Here is a 23000-nt window from a genome sequence, read left to right as displayed (position 1 = left end):
TAGTTCCCTGTGCGTCTGCACACGCACCCAAAATCCAAATGTCATCCAAGTTTAGGAACAAAAAACAGCGCTCCAATCCCAAAAATGTATAAAAATTAAGCTTTATTCCAAATAGATTAAAATCATACAAATATGTATAAAAAGAGGTCAAAAACAAGTTAAGAGAACAGGTGCAAAAAACAGCAAACGTTTCGTGCTTCACGCACTTGATCACTGCTTTGATTATTAGCAGTGACCAAGTTTTTGGGATTGGAGCGCTGTTTTTTGTTCCTTAACTTGGATGACATATACAGTATATATACTTTTTACTTTTTAAAATAATTATATTTTTTTCTTTGACATATATTATTAATCCTCTTTATATTATTTTTTAATAACACATGTTTTCTCATAAGTTGATCACATCTATGCTATAGGATTATCTTTTATTTATTTTTCCGTTTTCCAACTAAGCATACATAAGTTCCTTACTATGTCCAGAAGCTTTCGAGGCTTAACAATACCAATATAATATAGGCATTTCCCTTTTTTTGAGCAGGCATGTGAATGGGACTCTTAGGCCTCTATTTATCAAAGGTCTTACGGACCTGATCCGACAGTGCGGATCAGGTCCGCAAGACCTCGCTAAATGGGGAGAGCAATACGCTCTCCACATTTAACATGCACCAGCAGCTCACAAGAGCTGCTGGTGCAACGCCGCCCCCTGCTGACTCGCAGCCAATCTGCCGCCAGCAGCGAGGTGTCAATAAACCCGATCGTATTCGATCGGGTTGATTTCCGGCAATTCCTGTCCGCCTGCTCAGAGCAGGCGAACAGGATTATGGAGCAGCGGTCTTTAGACTGCTGCTTCATAACTTTTGTTTCTGGCGAGTCTGAAGACTCACCAGAAACACGACCCTTCAAGCTCCGTACGGAGCTTGATAAATATGGGCCATTGACTTTGATTATGTATTTACTATGTATACGTCTTTTACGTCTGTTTCTTTCGAGTCTAACACGTAACACAAGATTGCCTGCCTCTTTTTACTTTTACTTTTGTTACTTATTTTTTACCCTTTTTTTTTTTTTTTTTTAAATAATTTTTATTGAAGATGAGATAGAAATTAACAAACCCCTTTGTTACATCAACATAAATAATACATTGTCTATGAGCTAGAATTGTCAAGAAAACAAAATACACATGTAGGAAGTGACTCACATATCAAATCTGAAAATGGCAATAGGCAAGAGTTTAGGCGAGATAGAATAGAACTTCATTTTATATTATGTTATTAACAAATGATCTCCACAATATAATAGAAAACACCATTTAAATTATCTGAGTCAACCGTGTCAGCCTGTGGAGAGTTAGCATGTGTATCGACCACTCTTGTGCCGATGTTAGCGGGGAGGGAAAGAGGAAATTCAATGGGCAAGAGCCGCTCTAAGTGGAACGGGGAAGGGACATGGGGGCGGAGCCTCATATAATACCAAGATAGTACAGTGCAAGGAGTACATAAGAGTCATATTATATTATCAAAGGACTAAACTGCCAAGAAACAACCTGTTGCTTGTTAGATTAATAGTGAGGAACATAGTGCACTCAGGGTATAATTATAAATGATATTCCTACAAAACTCTACATATAGCGGTGTTCTAGGGTCTATTTAAATATTGTGTGTAATACTCTACATAAACTGTAGTGGCTAAATTATTCCCCTACTAAGTCTGACTAGTATAGGACTACATGAGATAGACAATAATATTCTAAAATCGTGGCCGCTAAGCTGGTAGCATATCACTATAGGTATTAGGCCTGCAAATTGGAAAAGAAGTAACTGCAGTACCTAGACAAGTCTTGAGTGAATAAGCTTAAAGATATATACAAAAGGTGACTAGATGTCCCAGAAACATGTTTGCGACCTTAGAGTAACATTTTAAACAGCAACTAAACGTTGCCAAAAGTTGAAACATGGGGGGAGGAGGGTATAGTATAAAGTCTAACCATATTATATAAAGGACAAAGTATTAAAGGTACAGTAGGCCTCCAGTCCTCATAGGGAGCTACTTGAGCCCAAAAGGTCTAAAATCTGGACATAAACGCTGGTCATTAACTACTTAAATGAGTAGAGAGTCCCACTTGTGTTAGCCCATAGGTTAGAGTCCACCTCTGTAGCAGGAATAAAGCAGGAAATCCTATAACAAGCCACCTCGGCTGCAGATGGCTTCCTAAATATACTGCTAAGGTCATACCACAAGAGGGAGGTTATGGCATTGTTAGGGCTATATGGAGTCTAAAGGGATGTTAACATATAGACATGGGGTTACATAAAAATGCACTTAACATACTATGTGAACTCCTAAATAAGACTATGGTGCATATCAGAGGCCTCATAAGAATAAATCTAATAATTAGTCCACTATATTCATTTACGAGGAGCTATAAGAACAATATGACATGCCAGTGCCCAATCCAAAGCATACCTACCAGCCAGCTCATATAGTTAGTTTGTAGGAAGAGCTATAATTATTTACTGCCCACATCACAGCAAACAACAGTATACCTGGGTAGCTATGACCCTTCCTAAACATAGTGTCAATATCATGGTCAGAACATATTCATGCATTATAAACCTTCTGGATGCTTATTGACAGTTGTTAGCTTAAAAACATTGCAAGTAGTAACGAATAATCACATTTGGCAATGGACATTCAAAAATTACTAAATAGAAAGTTAGTAAGAACACTAAGATCATGGGAAAAAGTTTCAAAACAGATAACTCCCGCATCGCTGGTTCAATATGTTTAGAGGAATGAACAGCAACTACTGCGGAGTTATATAACTATCTTAAAGGCATAAAGAATAACCAAAATATACCAGTTTGAGTTCACTTAACTTTGTAATGGAGGTAGCTCTATAGTGTACACCACCAATAAAAAGGTATCAGGGATGAGGGGTAGGTAAAGGAACATTGTTTGTGTAGTGGTAGGGTCCCTTAGTCGTCTGGCTCAGGTGTCTCCTCCAAAGTTTGTCATAATCTATGCAATAAGGGAGTGCGCGAACATGAATGGCTAATGATTAAAAGGGTGACCTAAGTGAAACTGAACAGTGGGAGCCTAACTGCTTCTTATTTGATCATAAAAAAAAGAATACTGACATCTTAACTGAAATATAAACCAACAGACTTGTCATTCTGGAGCTAATTTCAGGTATACGTAGATCATAAGCAGAGATGTTATTAAAACTTTGGGAGACAATTAGCACTAAACAGCAATGTGACATAGCCAATACGCAGACCCAAGTATGAGCTATAAAGTTTCCAACAAACATATAAGGATATGGTATGACCTGGATGCATTGCCCAGTAGAAAACAAGACATACAAACATTCATAAACCAGAAATAAGCCTGCCTATCAGTCCTAGTGTAAACAGGATATATGCATAAAACCTCAAACATTAGGCATAACTAGTGATAGGAACATCCCCCCTTCATAACAAAACCCTTAACTAATATAAAATCTGAGGGGCTGACTACGGGTCACATTGTATTCTAGGATATCTTTGCGGTAGCGTGATTACTGAGAGAGGTTAGAACACATATAAACATACATATCACCATAGATAAATATAAGTATGATGTACCTCTAACTCAGAAATGTTCCAATAACAGACCAGGTCTAAAAGTAAATCATACAGATAGAAGTTAATGCTAAAAACATAAACCATTAGGCTGATCTGTGACTAAAACAGTATGTGTAAGGGTCCTGTTATCACAGTTGTCAATGGCAAATACGGAGATATATAATGTCCCATTGATGGTCTCTATACCGGTATTAGGAGAGGGAGAGTCCAAGTAATTAAGTCATTAGCCTACTCCAGCTGCGTGAGGGGGGCAGCAGTGGGGACGTTTAACATATACTAGAGAGTGGCCTCCCGGATCAAATGTGCATTTCAGTAGATTGATACAAGGTATGGCATCCACTCCGTGTACCCCAGATGGAAATGTGCCTTGAGTAAACAGCACTGGTGTAAAGAAGAGAAGCACTGAGTCAGTCTTACGTGGAATCAGATGAGCAGACCAACCGCGATCCCCCTGGGTAAGACCTTTAAGATAGGTGGTGTAGTTAAAGGCTTCTGAGGGATCCTCCCCAGAAGATCGGGCCGCCTGCGAGAGAAAGCTCCATGGACCACGCTGTTTCTGGCCGTAAGCAGTAGAACCTCCGGGTGAATCAGGTGTCTCAAGCCCATAGGAGTCACAGTGTGTCGGCTTAGAACTGCGTACCCCGGTCACATCAAGCGGCAGAGTCTGCAAGGTATGGAGCGTTCTGTCGCCCCAGTCCTTTGAGAACTGGGGAGTGCTGCGTAGTTGAAGGTGTTTTAGGCAATGTCGTTGACCTCAGATCTAGCACCTCTTTATTTGCTGTACACATGTCGGCAGTGTCTTGGGGTAAATCTATGTTGTAATGTATCGGGTGTGGTTCCAGGTGGTGCACCTCCACCCTCACTTCTCCAACCGTTATTGTGTTTTTCGATGGGTCCGTCACAGCTCTCAATTCAGCAACCAGAGCTTGTTGATGTAAGTCCATGGAGCACATTAGAGCGTGGATCGCTAGAAGAAATTGTTGCTCCATTGTTATATTAAAGGTGCAAGTATAATGAGTTTGTTCCCATCCGTTGGAGTAGTGCGTGTGTAGTTTCAAGTATGAAGGCGGGAATAAAGATATATAAAGCTTTAGGGTGTCACAGAGTAGTATTTTGGCAGTCAGATTTTAGGAGCTCCAAGACGGCACATCTTGTTGCTTTGGCAGTTGGCTCCGCCCCCCTTTTTTTTACCCATTTTTAACATACCATGTTAGCATATCATGTATGCAAAGGTTGATGTTAAACACATATATCTTTAGCAGTGCATATTGATTAGCTATAGCCAATGTGATACTTTTTGTGCTACTCTCCTTTCTTATTTCCCGGAGACCAAGCAGCTTTAGCACAGACATAGTTTTAGATTTTTGTAGCATTTCACCCCTTTTACGGGGGATTTAGAGAAGACACTTATTAGTGTTACACAGTAGTAGTAATATTAAACAGTGACTGTGTTTTATATGTTTTTCATGCATTTATGTCACTTTTTCATATTTTAGTGTTTGAGATTAATAGTACATTGTACTTACGTGAATTATATTTGTCAATCAGCATTTCTATTGGCTGTTATATTGTATTTAACCACTTACCTGGTGAACACCTGTAGATCTCTGATGAAGCGCATGTGAGCATGCGTGAAACGCGTCAGATCCTGCCTACCTTGCACACTGTTTAGTGCTCCACCTGTTCGTTTGAATAAACCACTTTTGTTGCAAGTTCCTGAGTGTCCTCATTGTTTTTCTTCATTCTATATATATATATATATATATATATATATAAATGTGTGTGTGTATATATATGTATACACATATATAATGCATTTTTTACATATATGTGTGTGTATATGTGTTGGTAGATGTTTTTGTGTTAATGTGTAGAGCTCACACACTCATTTATCATTGTCCTAACACACTTATTATAGTGTCCCCTATTTAGACCTAGTTTATATTAGTCTCTTCAACAATGGAGAGAAATCCAGAAATGATCAGGTGGGCGGAGTAAGAAAAAAAAAAGGCATGGGATTTAGGATCTAAATTACTATTAAAGACTAATCTTTTGAAAAAAAAAAAGTTTGCGACTGTACTTATCTCATGAACATTAATGGATGGCATTAAAGTTAAGGCTCTAAATTTACTTTCACTTTAAGACAAACTGCTCTTGCTCTCTGAAACTGTCTACCCTGCTCCATCAATTTATCTCCATCCTTATAGTTTCATCTCAACTAATTTAAATTAAGCCCCAATGTTGTAGTAAATAATTCTGAACAATTTCTAATAATTCTGAAAACATTGCAGATGCATTTCTATTTGGTGATATCAAGTAGCACTCAAACTAGGCATCTTTTTCCAGATGCTTCAGTCTCAACGTAAGTTTACTCACCATAGAAGGTGCAGCATGTACACAAGAGGAGCAGTAAAGTTTGTACCAATAGTATTGCTCCCTTGAAGAGAACACCTCCACACTTCCAACCATCCTCCTTGAACTCAATTTGTACTTGCAGCAATACTGGTACAATACTGGTACATGCATATGGATCATTGGAATTAGCGTAGGCCCAAAAACATTGTAGAGACCTAGTGCATAGATCCTGTGAATTCCAAACTCTCCAACTGTATGAGTACCATGACCACCAGAGGCAGTAGCCAACAAGGGGTTATTTCTTCTGTATTAAATTTAGTTTAAACAGCTTATTCTTTAAAAAAAAACATTTCCTGGCTAAAGTAAAAAAAAGTCACATTTTTTAAATGTTGACTCTTCATATGCATGGCAAAACACAGTGGGCAGTAACTTACCATTTCAAATTTGGAGCTCCAAACGATTGCACTGTCATTGATAATAAGTTGTCTCCCCACAGGAGCTAGGGAGTTAAAGCTTCCAACTTGATGAGGAGTCAATTCACCTGGGATGTCAGATGGGATCCAGTTTATAATGTCATAGTGACCTGGAACATCTCCATAATCAGTAAAGGAAATATCCATATTAGATGCTGTTGTAAAATGGGCCTTTCTCAGGTGTTTATTAATCTATAAAACAGAAATGTTACAAAGTTAGCAATCATATGTTGTACTATTATTCTTCCAATTCCTCCAAACACACCTCAAAATTATATTATAGTACATACTATTATTATATTATATACTATTATTATATTATATTATATACTATTATTATATTATATACTATTATTATATTATATTATATACTATTATTATATTATATACTATTATTATATTATATTATATACTATTATTATATTATATTATATTATATACTATTATTATATTATATACTATTATTATATTATATTATATTATATACTATTATTATATTATATACTAGTATTATATTATATACTATTATTATATTATATACTAGTATTATATTATATTATATACTAGTATTATATTATATACTAGTATTATATTATATACTAGTATTATATTATTTACTAGTATTATATTATATTATATACTAGTATTATATTATATTATATACTAGTATTATGTTATATTATATACTATTATTATATTATATACTAGTATTATATTATATTATATACTAGTATTATATTATATTATATACTAGTATTATATTATATTATATACTATTTTTGTATTATATTATATAATAGTATTATATTATATTATATAATAGTATTATATTATATTATATACTAGTATTATATTATATTATATACTATTATATTATATTATATACTAGTATTATATTATATTATATACTAGTATTATATTATATTATATACTAGTATTATATTATATTATATACTAGTATTATATTATATTATATACTATTATTATATTATATTATATACTATTATTATATTATATTATATACTAGTATTATATTATATTATATGCTATTATTATATTATATACTATTATTATATTATATTATATACTAGTATTATATTATATTATATACTAGTATTATATTATATTATATACTAGTATTATATTATATATTATTATTATATTATATTATATTATATACTAGTATTATATTATATTATATAATATTATTATATATTATATTATATACTATTATTATATTATATACTAGTATTATATTATATTATATTATATACTAGTATTATATTATATTATATACTAGTATTATATTATATTATATACTATTATTATATTATATTATATACTATTATTATATTATATTATATACTAGTATTATATTATATTATATACTAGTATTATATTATATTATATACTATTATTATATTATATACTAGTATTATATTATATTATATACTATTATTATATTATATTATATACTATTATTATATTATATACTAGTATTATATTATATTATATACTAGTATTATATTATATTATATACTATTATTATATTATATTATATACTAGTATTATATTATATTATATACTATTATTATATTATATTATATACTAGTATTATATTATATTATATGCTATTATTATATTATATACTATTATTATATTATATTATATACTAGTATTATATTATATTATATACTAGTATTATATTATATTATATACTATTATTATATTATATTATATACTAGTATTATATTATATTATATACTATTATTATATTATATTATATACTAGTATTATATTATATTATATACTATTATATTCTATGCTGAAGAGATACCTAGGAAGCTTGCAGGTGTCTGAGGCACTGAATGACAGCAATTTGTGAAAACACTGATTCCATATAGTGAAGTTGCAAATATATAACATTGTTAAAAGCATTATTACAAAACTGCTGCCAAATAGTTCTCCAGACTCTTGTACATTCCTGAGCCTACCTACCTGCTTTTCAAGTAAAGAATGCAAATAAAACAACTTTGTAAGGTTTAAAGTAGTGAGACTTAACTATTAGATGAGATACTTCTGAATTATCAATTCCACAGGCTGAAACAAGTTAAAAATCCTGATCACATTTATGACCAGCACCTTGTTTACGTTTGCAGATCTCATTCTACCCTGTGAGACTACTTTACTAAAACATATGTGAATATTTTACAATAATCTATATTTACAAAACCCATTTTCCAAATGAGATGCGGTTATAAATATTAAACGTGCATTCATTTTTGGACAACCAAAAATTGGATTTTCGTTTTCGCAAGCAAAATGAGATATCCAAATTAATGCATAAACGAAATTTAAAGTGATTGTAAACTTTCTCAATGTAACTAAACAGTTTATACAATTATTCTTCAAAACAGGGGGAATTTCATTGATTACATTTTTTGACGCTTTATTTGTAAAATATGTCATATTTATTGTCATGGTAAATATCTTGCCGTTCCTCCGCCCGCATCTCCTACTTCATTTAGCTGAGCGATTATGAATCCAGCTTCATCTAATCATTGCGTGCCCTATTAGATTAATTGTATATACTGTTCAGCAAATTTGCAAAGTTTACATTCACTTTAAAGAAAACAAAAAAAATACTGATGAAATCCATTTAACCTTTTGGTTTAAATGGATTTTTAAAGGCTTTAAACTTTCTTTAACACACTAACCAATCCTCTTCTTGCCAGAGGCCTGGCCGCGCTAACAGGAGGCTTAGCGCACTAGCCACCCAGGACCTGCACTTATCAGTGCCCTTGAAGAAGAGGACCGGGTTAGAGAGCTCTCCAGAGGACATTAGGGTAAGTATGTAGCTACCGTTGAACATGCACCTCTACATTTTTATTAGTTTTAAGGAAAACTAATGTAAATGTTTAATAAAAATTTGAATAAAACGAAAAACGAATAGTGCAGGGAATGAATACTCTGGGAATCAAATTTCCTTTAATATTTATAATGGAAATTTTGTGCGAACTAAACATCCCCTTAAGTAAGTGTTGTACTTAGGCTGACCATATTTCCTTGAGACAAAGACGGGACATTGAGCGGTCAAAAACGGGACGGGGTTAATATTCTTTATTTATATTAAATAAAGTAAGATTTTAACAAAAGTTAACTTTTATGACATGAATTTAAACTATTGAGCCAACATTTATCCTTCAGTGACAGAAGAACTCATACAAAAATTTTAGGTAGACGTAGAGCTAGAGGGGGTCTGTATTTCATCATGATTGTACCATGAATATTTGTCTGATGAAACAAATTTACACAGCAACACAATATAATAAAACTTCTCACACTCCATGGGCTGATGTATCATGTATATGAAATTATTTTTACTTAACATTTGATGCACACAGAAAATTGGCAAATCTATATGAAAATAAAGCACAAATGTTCTGACTTATAAAGACACCCTATAAAATGCTTTTTATTATAAATGTTGTTAAGGGAAATAAAATTACTTATCCAATAACCATTCTAAAGATGAAGGTTCCCTCCATTAGATCACATCCATCATGACCCCCCCCCCAATATTCATTAATATTAATATATATTATGGAACTTGTCTCAGACTCATTGTCACTTTTAAACAGATGGATACACAAGCCAAATTTGTTGTTTAAACAAAGAAAATCAAAGAGAACATGCTTATATAATAAGAAGAGCTGATTCTGAAGCTTGTGAACAAAAGTATTGCAATTTAATTTATCATACAAACAACAAACATGCTTTAAAAAAGTGAGATTATCCTATGTTGTCAATGCAAATTCCCCCATATTAACTGATTTTAAAGGATAAAAGCCTCTGAACTTGCGTTTGGTTTGAATATCTGGATAGTAGTTGTAGATTTTTTTTTTAGATGAGTTGCCCAAAATCATTGTTGCACATGTAAATGGTGGAAGAACTGATAAAAATGTGCAACTACATAGTTACTTGATAATAACCGTTATTTTATAACGCCTGTACTACAACCAGCACTGCAGCAGCATAATAATAATAAGCATATGATATAATAAATGACAATTAATTTAATTTAATTGATTGCCAGGCACAGACACTGGTCTTACCTTGGCCGTGCACAATTCTTGCAGAAGCTGAAGTTCAGAACATAGACTGTAGACAGTTGAATCGATCTACTTCCAGACCAGACCATAACACTAGTTTGTATGTTCACTTCACACGTCTGTGACACAAACAAGAAGAAGATGGCAACAAGAATTATCTCTCTGGTGTCTGGTGACACCAGCAGCGGCTAAAGGCAGATGATTGATCATCACATCAGATCCAGATGATGACTGACTGAATCTCAGATATTTTTAGTCCGACTCCTGCCGACCCCTGTGCTGAGCCTGTCCTGAGTGTAAGTTACTAGTAAAGTATTGGCACTACTGCAGCTGAGCTAGCTAGTAATCTAACTTCCCTCACGCTGACCAGTGACCAGTCTCCCTCCTAGGCTCAGTACTGACCTACTGTCACTGACTCTTTATAGGCACCTATCAATGACATGCCCCTAATTTTGAAGAGCACGGGCGGCATAGACTGCTAAGATTGCATGAAGACTGCATGCTGTGGATCATGTGGGAACGGCCACCCAACCCCAACCCAGCTGCAGTTAAAAAAAAAAAACTGCCCTCCCCGCCGGCGGGGATTTTAAAAAAAATTTAAGTGGTGTGTGTGCAATAAAAAATTACACTTGCGCTGCCCGCACGGTCTGATAACCCTCAAAACGGGACAAAATGACTATTAATAAAGAAAAGACGGGACAGGGGAAAAAACATAAAATAACGGTACTGTCCCTTTCAAAACGGGACATATGGTCAGCCTATATATATATATTTATGTGTTAATATGTGTATATATATATTTATGTGTTAATATGTATATATATATTTATGTGTTAATATGTGTATATATATTTATGTGTTAATATGTGTATATATATTTATGTGTTAATATGTGTATATATATTTATGTGTTAATATTATATATATATATATATATTTATGTGTTAATATGTATATATATATATATTTTTTTTTTTATGTGTTAATTTGTGTATATATATTTATGTGTTAATATGTGTATATATATATATATATATATATATATTTATGTGTTAATATGTGTATATATATTTATGTGTTAATATGTATATATATATATTTATGTGTTAATATGTATATATATATATATTTATGTGTTAATATGTGTATATATATTTATGTGTTAATATGTATATATATATTTATGTGTTAATATGTGAATATATATTTATGTGTTAATATGTATATATATATATTTATGTGTTAAGATGTATATATATATATTTCCTGTATGTTTTTTGACCACCTGAAAAACCTGGGGCTGAGTTTTAATGGAAAGATTTGTGGATTTGGGTCTGGCTCCTGGCTCAACGGTATTTTCACTGGTAGTAGGTGCACCTGATGTTTGGGGAATAATAATACTTGCAATATTGCTGTCTTCACAAAATGTTGTTAAATCAGAGACAATTTTTGTCATTATCATTGTCATTACCTGAACTCTCATCACAAGAAGTAGAAACTCCCTGTGAGGAAACATCCTCATCAGTAGTTTCTGGGTCAGAAAAAGTGACCCTCTTTTTGGTTTTATTTTTTTGCTTCTTGTGTTGAGAGCTCTGTTGTTCAGGACCATTGGAAACAGCCAAAGTGTCAATCCTATTACTAGTGTTTTGCTTATTACTTTTATTGTCATTTTTACCACTATTATTATTTATGGCTTTTTGTCTGTTGTTGTGTGAGCGTCTGAATCTTTTTTGTCTTTGCCAAATAAACACCTGTCCTTCTGTATAATCTTTCTGGTCACGCAAAAATTTTGTATGTTTTGTTTGTATTAAATTTTGCCTGGCCGACTCAACAACCTCTCTTAGCATGCCATCAAAATTAATATATTCATCACAGGTTTTAAACTGATTCAAATCTGCCTGTAATTTTGCAATTTCATTTCTCACAATAGACAACTGTTCAGATTTAAATTTTATAAGCATAGCCATTAGGAGCAGGGAACATTGTGATAGTATACAGTTCCTTTCTCTGATGAAATCATTATCCATTATCTCAAAGTTGGGAAATTTCTTTACTCTGAGTCCCCTAGGAATCATATTGAGGGCGAAGTATTTGTTAAGGATCCATGTATCAAGTTTTAATCTGATTTCTTTTAACCTCAGGATTTCCAAATGATTAAATAGGTCTCCCAACTTGATGTCAGTGGAGGATGTAATGAAAAATTCTTCCAACTCTAGACCATCCAAGTCCTGGTCATCTAAACTCTGCAGTGAGTAAAATTGTACAGGTTCGAGTGCACTTTCCATTGTTGAAAAAGCTTGTATACAGCCAAAGGCTACCCCCTTAAAATAATTCTGTGCCCTAGATAAAGTCCAGAGTCAAGGATAATCGTGAAAAAAACAAGTAGAGTTCCTGGCTTAATGCTAGGGGCACGAATACTACAATGTGTGTACAGCGGTATTCCTTCCTATATATTTATGTGTTAATATTTATATATATATGTATGTGTTAATATGTATATATATATATATATAAAGTATATATATTTATGTGTTAAAATGTACATATATATATATTTATGTGTTAATATGTGTATATATATATTTATGTGTTAATATGTATATATATATAGTTATGTGTTAATATGTGTATATATATTTATGTGTTAATATGTATATATATATTTATGTGTTACTTTGTATATATATATATATATATATATATATATATATATATATATATATATATATGTGTGTGTGTGTGTGTTAATATGTATATTTATGTGTTAATATGTGTATATATATATTTATGTGTTAATATGTGTATATATATTTATGTGTTAATATGTATATATATATATTTATGTGTTACTATGTATATATATATTTATGTGTTAATATGTATATATATATTTATGTGTTAATATGTGTATATATATATATTTATGTGTTAATATGTGTATATATATTTATGTGTTAATATGTATATATATATATTTATGTGTTAATATGTGTATATATATATTTATGTGTTAATATGTATATATATATTTATGTGTTAATATGTATATATATAATTATGTGTTAATATGTATATATATATATTTATGTGTTAATATGTATATATATATTTATGTATTACTATGTATATATATATTTATGTGTTACTTTGTATATATATATATATATATATATATATATATATATATATATATATATATATATATATATATATATGTGTTAATATGTATATTTATGTGTTAATATGTGTATATATATATTTATGTGTTAATATGTGTATATATATTTATGTGTTAATATGTATATATATATATATATATATATATATATATATATATATTTATGTTTTAATATGTATATATATATTTATGTGTTAATATGTGTATATATATTTATGTGTTAATATGTGTATATATATATTTTTGTGTTAATATGTGTATATATATTTATGTGTTAATATGTATATGTATATATATTTATGTGTTAATATGTATATATATATATATTTATGTGTTAATATGTATATATATATTTATGTGTTAATATGTGTATATATATATTTATGTGTTAATATGTATATATATATTTATGTGTTAATATGTATATATATATATATATATATTTATGTGTTACTATGTATATATATATTTATGTGTTACTATGTATATATATATTTATGTGTTAATATGTATATATATATTTATGTGTTAATATGTGTATATATATATATTTATGTGTTAATATGTATATATATATATATTTATGTGTTAATATGTATATATATTTATGTGTTAATATGTATATATATATTTATGTGTTAATATGGTATATATATATATTTATGTGTTAATATGTATATATATATTTATGTGTTAATATGTATATATATATTTATGTGTTAATATGTATATATATATTTATGTGTTACTATGTATATATATATTTATGTGTTAATATGTATATATATATTTATGTGTTAATATGTGTATATATATATTTATGTGTTAATATGTATATATATATTTATGTGTTAATATGTATATATATATTTATGTGTTACTATGTATATATATATTTATGTGTTACTTTGTGTATATATATATATATATATATATATATATATATATATATATATATATATTTATATATGTGTTAATATGTATATTTATGTGTTAATATGTGTATATATATATATTTATGTGTTAATATGTGTATATATATTTATGTGTTAAAATATATATATATATATATATATATATATATATATATATATATATATATATATATATATATTTATGTGTTAATATGTGTATATATATTTATGTGTTAATATGTATATATATATTTATGTGTTACTATGTATATATATATTTATGTGTTACTTTGTATATATATATATACAAAACACGGGGGTGGGGTCAGCACTCTCAGGCCGGACCGGGTACACATCCCATGACCCTGCAACATGCACAGCCCTGGGTGCAAACCAGCACTCTCAGGAAGCTGCACTGTTACCAGAGCCACAGGCAGTTAACCCCAGTCAGGCCTGGGTGCAAGGCCCAAACAGGGAAAATTACAAAAAAATATTTTAATATAAACACACAGAAAAAGTCCAGCACTCACTCACAAGCTCTCAACTAAGATAAAAAGCAGCAATGGAAGAATTAGTTACCGCATCTGGCCAAATGGGAAAAGCCCAGGTACCTCGTCAAGGTTTCTTCCAATAAACCTGGGTCCCTAACCAGCCACACAATGCAGGCTCACAATCAAACAACTGTGAAAAAAAGCAACTGTGAAAAAATGGAGGGTGCACAGGCTTATGTAATTTCCCCAAACATATACAAAACACGGGGGTGGGGTCAGCACTCTCAGGCCGGACCGGGTACACATCCCATGACCCTGCAACATGCACAGCCCTGGGTGCAAACCAGCACTCTCAGGAAGCTGCACTGTTACCAGAGCCACAGGCAGTTAACCCCAGTCAGGCCTGGGTGCAAGGCCCAAACAGGGAAAATTACAAAAAAATATTTTAATATAAACACACAGAAAAAGTCCAGCACTCACTCACAAGCTCTCAACTAAGATAAAAAGCAGCAATGGAAGAATTAGTTACCGCATCTGGCCAAATGGGAAAAGCCCAGGTACCTCGTCAAGGTTTCTTCCAATAAACCTGGGTCCCTAACCAGCCACACAATGCAGGCTCACAATCAAACAACTGTGAAAAAAAGCAAATGTGAAAAAATGGAGGGTGCACAGGCTTATGTAATTTCCCCAAACATATACAAAACACGGGGGTGGGGTCAGCACTCTCAGGCCGGACCGGGTACACATCCCATGACCCTGCAACATGCACAGCCCTGGGTGCAAACCAGCACTCTCAGGAAGCTGCACTGTTACCAGAGCCACAGGCAGTTAACCCCAGTCAGGCCTGGGTGCAAGGCCCAAACAGGGAAAATTACAAAAAAATATTTTAATATAAACACACAGAAAAAGTCCAGCACTCACTCACAAGCTCTCAACTAAGATAAAAAGCAGCAATGGAAGAATTAGTTACCGCATCTGGCCAAATGGGAAAAGCCCAGGTACCTCGTCAAGGTTTCTTCCAATAAACCTGGGTCCCTAACCAGCCACACAATGCAGGCTCACAATCAAACAACTGTGAAAAAAAGCAAATGTGAAAAAATGGAGGGTGCACAGGCTTATGTAATTTCCCCAAACATATACAAAACACGGGGGTGGGGTCAGCACTCTCAGGCCGGACCGGGTACACATCCCATGACCCTGCAACATGCACAGCCCTGGGTGCAAACCAGCACTCTCAGGAAGCTGCACTGTTACCAGAGCCACAGGCAGTTAACCCCAGTCAGGCCTGGGTGCAAGGCCCAAACAGGGAAAATTACAAAAAAATATTTTAATATAAACACACAGAAAAAGTCCAGCACTCACTCACAAGCTCTCAACTAAGATAAAAAGCAGCAATGGAAGAATTAGTTACCGCATCTGGCCAAATGGGAAAAGCCCAGGTACCTCGTCAAGGTTTCTTCCAATAAACCTGGGTCCCTAACCAGCCACACAATGCAGGCTCACAATCAAACAACTGTGAAAAAAAGCAACTGTGAAAAAATGGAGGGTGCACAGGCTTATGTAATTTCCCCAAACATATACAAAACACGGGGGTGGGGTCAGCACTCTCAGGCCGGACCGGGTACACATCCCATGACCCTGCAACATGCACAGCCCTGGGTGCAAACCAGCACTCTCAGGAAGCTGCACTGTTACCAGAGCCACAGGCAGTTAACCCCAGTCAGGCCTGGGTGCAAGGCCCAAACAGGGAAAATTACAAAAAAATATTTTAATATAAACACACAGAAAAAGTCCAGCACTCACTCACAAGCTCTCAACTAAGATAAAAAGCAGCAATGGAAGAATTAGTTACCGCATCTGGCCAAATGGGAAAAGCCCAGGTACCTCGTCAAGGTTTCTTCCAATAAACCTGGGTCCCTAACCAGCCACACAATGCAGGCTCACAATCAAACAACTGTGAAAAAAAGCAACTGTGAAAAAATGGAGGGTGCACAGGCTTATGTAATTTCCCCAAACATATACAAAACACGGGGGTGGGGTCAGCACTCTCAGGCCGGACCGGGTACACATCCCATGACCCTGCAACATGCACAGCCCTGGGTGCAAACCAGCACTCTCAGGAAGCTGCACTGTTACCAGAGCCACAGGCAGTTAACCCCAGTCAGGCCTGGGTGCAAGGCCCAAACAGGGAAAATTACAAAAAAATATTTTAATATAAACACACAGAAAAAGTCCAGCACTCACTCACAAGCTCTCAACTAAGATAAAAAGCAGCAATGGAAGAATTAGTTACCGCATCTGGCCAAATGGGAAAAGCCCAGGTACCTCGTCAAGGTTTCTTCCAATAAACCTGGGTCCCTAACCAGCCACACAATGCAGGCTCACAATCAAACAACTGTGAAAAAAAGCAACTGTGAAAAAATGGAGGGTGCACAGGCTTATGTAATTTCCCCAAACATATACAAAACACGGGGGTGGGGTCAGCACTCTCAGGCCGGACCGGGTACACATCCCATGACCCTGCAACATGCACAGCCCTGGGTGCAAACCAGCACTCTCAGGAAGCTGCACTGTTACCAGAGCCACAGGCAGTTAACCCCAGTCAGGCCTGGGTGCAAGGCCCAAACAGGGAAAATTACAAAAAAATATTTTAATATAAACACACAGAAAAAGTCCAGCACTCACTCACAAGCTCTCAACTAAGATAAAAAGCAGCAATGGAAGAATTAGTTACCGCATCTGGCCAAATGGGAAAAGCCCAGGTACCTCATCAAGGTTTCTTCCAATAAACCTGGGTCCCTAACCAGCCACACAATGCAGGCTCACAATCAAACAACTGTGAAAAAAAGCAACTGTGAAAAAATGGAGGGTGCACAGGCTTATGTAATTTCCCCAAACATATACAAAACACGGGGGTGGGGTCAGCACTCTCAGGCCGGACCGGGTACACATCCCATGACCCTGCAACATGCACAGCCCTGGGTGCAAACCAGCACTCTCAGGAAGCTGCACTGTTACCAGAGCCACAGGCAGTTAACCCCAGTCAGGCCTGGGTGCAAGGCCCAAACAGGGAAAATTACAAAAAAATATTTTAATATAAACACACAGAAAAAGTCCAGCACTCACTCACAAGCTCTCAACTAAGATAAAAAGCAGCAATGGAAGAATTAGTTACCGCATCTGGCCAAATGGGAAAAGCCCAGGTACCTCGTCAAGGTTTCTTCCAATAAACCTGGGTCCCTAACCAGCCACACAATGCAGGCTCACAATCAAACAACTGTGAAAAAAAGCAACTGTGAAAAAATGGAGGGTGCACAGGCTTATGTAATTTCCCCAAACATATACAAAACACGGGGGTGGGGTCAGCACTCTCAGGCCGGACCGGGTACACATCCCATGACCCTGCAACATGCACAGCCCTGGGTGCAAACCAGCACCCTCAGGAAGCTGCACTGTTACCAGAGCCACAGGCAGTTAACCCCAGTCAGGCCTGGGTGCAAGGCCCAAACAGGGAAAATTACAAAAAAATATTTTAATATAAACACACAGAAAAAGTCCAGCACTCACTCACAAACACCCCCGTGTTTTGTATATGTTTGGGGAAATTACATAAGCCTGTGCACCCTCCATTTTTTCACAGTTGCTTTTTTTCACAGTTGTTTGATTGTGAGCCTGCATTGTGTGGCTGGTTAGGGACCCAGGTTTATTGGAAGAAACCTTGACGAGGTACCTGGGCTTTTCCCATTTGGCCAGATGCGGTAACTAATTCTTCCATTGCTGCTTTTTATCTTAGTTGAGAGCTTGTGAGTGAGTGCTGGACTTTTTCTGTGTGTTTATATATATATATATATATATATATATATATTTATATATATATATATATATATGTGTTAATATGTATATTTATGTGTTAATATGTGTATATATATATATATATATATATATATTTATGTGTTAATATGTGTATATATATTTATGTGTTAATATGTATATATATATATATATATTTATGTGTTAATATGTATATATATATATATATATATATATATATATATTTGTGTTAATATGTGTATATATATTTATGTGTTAATATGTGTATATATATATTTATGTGTTAATATGTATATGTATATATATTTATGTGTTAATATGTGTATATATATTTATGTGTTAATATGTATATATATATATTTATGTGTTAATATGTATATATATATATTTATGTGTTACTATGTGTATATATATATATATATATATATTTATGTGTTAATATGTATATATATATATATTTATGTGTTAATATGTGTATATATATTTATGTGTTAATATATATATATATATATATTTATGTGTTAATATGTGTATATATATTTATGTTAATATGTATATATATGTATTTATCTGTTAATATGTATATATATTTATGTGTTAATATGTGCATATATATTTATGTGTTAATATGTATATATATATATTTATGTGTTAATATGTATATATATATTTATGTGTTAATATGTGTATATATATTTATGTGTTAATATGTATATATATATATTTATGTGTTAATATGTATATATATATTTATGTGTTACTATGTATATATATATTTATGTGTTAATATGTATATATATATTTATGTGTTAATATGTATATATATATTTATGTGTTAATATGTGTATATATATATTTATGTGTTAATATGTGTATATATATTTATGTGTTAATATGTATATATATATTTATGTGTTAATATGTGTATATATATATTTATGTGTTAATATGTATATATATATTTATGTGTTAATATGTATATATATATTTATGTGTTAATATGTATATATATATTTATGTGTTAATATGTATATATATATATATATTTATGTGTTAATAGGTATATATATATTAATGTGTTAATATGTATATATATATTTATGTGTTACTATGTATATATATATTTATGTGTTACTTTGTATATATATATATATATATATATATATATATGTGTGTTAATATGTATATTTATGTGTTAATATGTGTATATATATATTTATGTGTTAATATGTGTATATATATTTATGTGTTAATATGTATATATATATATATATATATTTATGTTTTAATATGTATATATATATTTATGTGTTAATATGTGTATATATATTTGTGTTAATATGTGTATATATATATTTTTGTGTTAATATGTGTATATATATTTATGTGTTAATATGTATATGTATATATATTTATGTGTTAATATGTGTATATATATATTTATGTGTTAATATGTGTATATATATATTTATGTGTTAATATGTATATATATATATTTATGTGTTAATATGTATATATATATTTATGTGTTACTATGTGTATATATATATATATATATTTATGTGTTAATATGTATATATATATTTATGTGTTAATATGTATATATATATTTATGTGTTAATATGTATATATATATATTTATGTGTTACTATGTATATATATATTTATGTGTTAATATGTATATATATATTTATGTGTTAATATGGTATATATATATTTATGTGTTAATATGTATATATATATTTATGTGTTAATATGTATATATATATATTTATGTGTTACTATGTATATATATATTTATGTGTTAATATGTATATATATATATTTATGTGTTAATATGTGTATATATATATTTATGTGTTAATATGTATATATATATTTATGTGTTAATATGTATATATATATATTTATGTGTTAATATGTATATATATATATTTATGTGTTAATATGTATATATATATTTATGTGTTACTATGTATATATATATTTATGTGTTACTTTGTATATATATATATATATATATATATATATATATATATATATATATTTATATATGTGTTAATATGTATATTTATGTGTTAATATGTGTATATATATATATTTATGTGTTAATATGTGTTATATATATTTGTGTTAATATGTATATATATATATATATATATATATATATATATATATATATATGTATGTGTATATATATTTATGTGTTAATATGTGTATATATATATTTATGTGTTAATATGTATATATATATATTTATGTGTTAATATGTATATATATATTTATGTGTTAATATGTATATATATATTTATGTGTTACTATGTATATATATATTTATGTGTTACTTTGTTTATATATATATATATATATATATATATATATATATATATATATATATATGTGTGTTAATATGTATATTTATGTGTTAATATGTGTATATATGTATATATATATATATATATATATATATATAAATATTTATGTGTTAATATGTATATATATATATATATTTATGTGTTAATATGTGTATATATATATTTATGTGTTAATATGTATATGTATATATATTTATGTGTTAATATGTGTATATATATTTATGTGTTAATATGTATATATATATTTATGTGTTAATATGTATATATATATATATTTATGTGTTACTATGTGTATATATATATATATATATTTATGTGTTAATATGTATATATATATATTTATGTGTTAATATGTGTATATATATTTATGTTTTAATATATATATATATATATATATATATATATATATATATATATATATATATATATATATATATATATATATATATATATATATATATATATATATATATATTTATGTGTTAATATGTATATATATATTTATGTGTTAATATGTGTATATATATTTATGTTAATATGTATATATATATATATGTATTTATCTGTTAATATGTATATATATTTATGTGTTAATATGTATATATATATCTATATATATATATATATATATATATATATATATTTATGTGTTAATATGTGCATATATATTTATGTGTTAATATGTATATATATATTTATGTGTTAATATGTATATATATATTTATGTGTTAATATGTGTATATATATTTATGTGTTAATATGTGTATATATATTTATGTGTTAATATGTATATATATATTTATGTGTTAATATGTATATATATATTTATGTGTTACTATGTATATATATATTTATGTGTTAATATGTATATATATATTTATGTGTTAATATGTGTATATATATATTTATGTGTTAATATGTGTATATATATTTATGTGTTAATATGTATATATATATTTATGTGTTAATATGTGTATATATATATTTATGTGTTAATATGTATATATATATTTATGTGTTAATATGTATATATATATATATTTATGTGTTAATATGTATATATATATTTATGTGTTAATAGGTATATATATATTTATGTGTTAATATGTATATATATATTTATGTGTTACTATGTATATATATATATATATTTATGTGTTACTTTGTATATATAAATATATATATAGATATATATATATTTGTGTTAATATGTATATTTATGTGTTAATATGTGTATATATATATTTATGTGTTAATATGTGTATATATATTTATGTGTTAATATGTATATATATATATATATATTTATGTGTTAATATGTGTATATATATTTATGTGTTAATATGTGTATATATATTTTTGTGTTAATATGTGTATATATATTTATGTGTTAATATGTATATATATATATATATATATATATATATATATATATATATATATATATATATATATTTATGTGTTAATATGTGTATATATATATATTTATGTGTTAATATGTGTATATATATATTTATGTGTTAATATGTATATATATATATTTATGTGTTAATATGTATATATATATATATATATTTATGTGTTAATATGTATATATATATTTATGTGTTAATATGTATATATATATTTATGTGTTAATATGTATATA

This window comes from Bombina bombina, chromosome 3, assembly GCF_027579735.1.
Source record: "Bombina bombina isolate aBomBom1 chromosome 3, aBomBom1.pri, whole genome shotgun sequence".
In the NCBI taxonomy this organism is placed as follows: Eukaryota; Metazoa; Chordata; class Amphibia; order Anura; family Bombinatoridae; genus Bombina; species Bombina bombina.
Note: the sequence above shows the minus strand (reverse complement) of the source record.